The following is a 4254-nucleotide window of genomic DNA, read 5'->3' as shown; positions in this document are numbered from 1 at the left end:
TTTGTATAACAGCAAGGGCTATAAGGTATGCATGCTTAACTTAGCACCTTAGATCTTACCTAGCACAATAGTTTACCCTACCTTTCAAGAATTAGTCAGCACACCATTGTGAAATCATTTTGAACGATTTAGAGCCTGGGTATTACGCGTCTTAGTGGCTTACATGTACAGAAGACAGGAGGTCCGCAGTTGCTGAATAAAAGTTATTGCAATGAAATTCTCTGTTTCAGTTTTCGTTAGTATGTTCCTTCGGACAATTGAATAACTTGAATTAGCTGTTTTAGTTTACTTTGAAAAATAAATCAGTTTAGAGATTGATACAAATTATACTTGACGGCTCTTTAAATAGCACGTCACATTTGAATACGGCAAGAAGGGGAAGCCTTAGGGTAAGCTATTTTACACTTCCAGGATCCTATCTATCTATAGCAGCAGAATGACCTATTTACGGGGATTTGAGAACGCAATCTTGTGTTCAAGGTCCAGATGATATTCGGTGACAAATATATTAATAATAGCGTACTTTTAAAAGGAATGTCGGTTGCAAGGTCTTCACCGCACCTAGGGGTACTTGTGAAAACAACATTCCAATTTATTTTACAATAGCTAAGTTGCCGTTAAACGGCTTTTGGGTGGCTGTTGCTTGACGCACGAGTGCAGGCCAAATAAGACATCCGGCGCTATAAAGATGGAGAAAATGAAGTTGTGAATGAGACACGCGCTTTAATTGTAGTACTTTGTGCTCTGAACCATGCTCTCTTACGTCTAATTTGGCCTGTGAAATCATGTTTTATAATAGCTGTAGCCAATGAGGTCAATGGTGTTCCGCTGCTAAGCACGAGATCGGGGCATCAAATCCGGGACACAAATCCGTGACACAGCGTCCACATTTTGCTGCGGGCGAAATGCGAAGACACCCGCATAGATAGATTTACGTGCGCGTTAAAGAACCCCAGGTGGTCTAAGTTATATCGGAGTCCCTCACGACGGCGTGCTTCATAATAAGATGGTGCTTTTGGCAAGAAACGCCTGTGATGAAGCCAATAAGCTGAAACGCTAGCTTGATTGATAAAAGTTACTTGCTACGCCCTGTGCTAGAGCTGTGCTCTATAGCACAGTGCGTACACGTTGTTCTTGAAGCCCCTTATTGTCACTTTGGCACTAATGTGACCGTTCACTTGAGCGGCTGTAGCTCGCCAACTAACCCTCAGAGCGAAAGGTGTTAAATGGCAGTCTGTTGTCTAAACCTGCCGCTATGTGTGCTCTGTAGGCGCACCGCACTATATCTGCCGGTTGGCCCGCTATTTCGAAAGTTCGATTTCTTTTCAACACACCTGGTATAGTGCAGCATGTCTTTTTGTTTTTTGTTTTTTTCGATGTACAAGCATTGATAGCTCCAACATAGATTGTGGTATTGAAATTTAACACAGGTGTGCAGCAAGAAACGCTATCACAATAGTAATAATGCAGGCATATGGCCTGTGAGTATTCACGGAATATTTCGTCGTACTGGTGCCATAAGATGCATTTTGGTGCACACCTATTTCTTCTTCAAGTGGGGCTTTCTTCTTCTCTAAGCTGTGTTGCTTCCCTGAAAGCGGATCTTTCTTCTAATATACACCTTTAGATTGCCCAATATGCACTTTGGCTGCTCCGCAAAGTTGCTCCCAGCTTATATATGCTTTTGAGGTTTCTGCTTCATGATCACAGTAGTGCTGCAAAAAGTTGTAGGTGGCATTATCTATTACAGCATCCCAATATGAGAGCCAAATGAGATGCCAACAACAGGAATAGTACAATATAACTAGGGAATAGCCGTTCAATTCTTCATTTCATGTCAATGCGTGAAAAGTGTTCACAACAGAAATCTGTTCCCAATACTGATAGGCACGTTTTGTGTAGGATTTCAAGCAATGATACAGGCAGTGAGGCAAAGCCTTGCAAGTCAGCCAGTGAACCCAGCATGCCAGCCAGCGAGCCCAGCATGCCACCTGCCGAGACCTGCGAGCCTGCCAGTGAGGCACCGCGATCCAGCGGTTTTCAGCGGTACAGATGAGCATGACGTCAATGACTGGTTGTCTTCTTACGAACGGTGAACTTGCACAATCGATGGGACGGTACGTAGAAGTTAAATAACGTCATCTTTTACCGTGCGGTGGTCGCTCAACTCTGGTTTAAAAATCACAAAGCCCACTTTCAGTCGTGGTCCGTATTAAACACAAGTTTCGCCGAGGTTTTCGGTTGCCCCGCCGTTCGCAAGTTGCAGGCCGAACAGTGGTTACGAGAGCGAGCGAAACAATCCGGTGAAACATTCACCTGTTATATTGAAGAGGTTGTGGACCTGTGCAAACGTGTGGATGCTTCTATGTCTGAAAATGACAAATTAAACACATTTTGAAAGGCATTGCCGATGATATTCTTCAAATGTTGATCGCCAAGAGTCCGCGCACCATAGCAGAGCTCATAAACCTGTGCCAAAGCTATGACGAGTTGAGGAGGCAGCGCGATTTGACCAGGCGCCCCTCAGCTGACGAGGCCCTCTCTTCCATGACCGTCTTCTCTTATCGCTCCCTCCTCCTTACATCAATGCAAGCTTTCGTGCGGGAGGAAGCTGCACGTCATCTTTCTCTACTACCCTTCGCTGCGCTACCCCAACAGCAGCCGCTGCCGCAACTGCCTCCTACACAGCTCGCCTGAGACTCCCCGACAGGTTGTTGAAGATCAAGTTGCTGAGGCTCTATCAATGGAGCATCAGCAGAACCATGTCGCCGCGCCACTTATTCACGCATCGGTCACCACGCAGCTCCTCGTCAACCACTCGCTGCGCTACATCGACGGCGGCTGCCACCATTCATTATCCCGTTCATCGATCTGTTCCTGCCTTTGCTAACCCGTGGCGCACGCAAGACAACAGGCCCTTATGTTATGCCTGCGGTATTGCCGGGACTCTGCCGCCGCCGCATGCTGCACTCTAATGGCTTTGTGCAGTCGCCTCCCTACGCCGACGTGCTACCATTCCAGGACACCTATTTTAGTCGGCAGTCGAACAGGACACCAGATGAGCGCCCAATCCTTACATGTCGTTCACCTTCCCCGCATCGCCGCTCGTTCTCCCCATGCGTCGGCGCCCTTTTCCCACGCAAGAGGAAAACTAAGGGCCGTAGTTCCGGAGGCAGGAACTTCATCACCATCGATCCGTACAAGTCCTCCATTCTGGCCTTCAAACGTTGTCGACCTTACTGTTGACGGCGTCCCTACCGTTGCACTTATTGATACGGAGAAGCCGTCTCTGGACTAAATGAACGGCTCTCGCGTGCTTTATGAAAAGTACTGACGCCACTTCCTCGGTTTTCTAGTCACAACAAGCGCCCAGCTAGTTCAGCCTTCAGAAGCATGCACAGCTAGACTTGTTATTCAGGGCGTTGTCTATATCGTGGAGTTGTGGTTCTGCCATACTGCTCTCACCGACGTGATAATTGGGTGGGACTTTCTTTCGCCGAATAACTCCACCATCAACTGTGCGCGTGTTGAAGTCGAATTATCGTCTTTGGTGACGTGCCCCTTGTTGGCGCCACTTCTCTTCCCGCTAAGCAGGCCTTAGGAGGATATCGCCATACCGCCGTACTCTGCTGTTGTTCCCGTTTTCTGTGGCGCTGTCTCGGAAGGCGCTGTCATCTTCATCCTTCGGAACTCGTCATAACTCGCAAAGATGTTTCCGTCCCTTTCGCCACGCTTGACATTTCAGCTGGTTTCAGCTCCATCGTTGTCTGCAATCCGCTTCATACAGCCCTGAAAGCTCCCTGCGACAAAGCATTTGGCCCGTGTTCAGCCTCTTGATGACATCAGCTCACTGACTTCGGTGCACTTCCCACTTCTGCTCAGCCATCACCTGCCTTATCCACTCTTTCATTGCCGACATCGTTGTGTTTGTCCCTTATTGCAACACCTACCTTCTCCGCCTTAGGCAAGTGTTGACGTCCTCGACAACCCAGGCCTGCAACTGAACCTAAAAAAGTGCCAGTTCGCCGCGCGCAAGCTCATGATTCTATGTCACGTCTTATCATAAGGGGCTGTTGCCCTGACCCATCGAAACTTCGGGCTGTGGCAGAGTTTCAAAACATAAGACACTCAAAGAATCTGCGCCTCATCAGCCTCTGTTCAAACGCTTTGTTGGGAAGTTTGCCTCGATTATAGCATTTCTGACACAACTCTTATGTGGCGCCAACGACCTATCTTCCTGGTGCCCTGCATGCA

Source organism: Dermacentor silvarum, chromosome 4 (assembly GCF_013339745.2).
Source record: "Dermacentor silvarum isolate Dsil-2018 chromosome 4, BIME_Dsil_1.4, whole genome shotgun sequence".
NCBI lineage: Eukaryota > Metazoa > Arthropoda > Arachnida > Ixodida > Ixodidae > Dermacentor > Dermacentor silvarum.
This window is presented reverse-complemented; position numbering follows the sequence as displayed.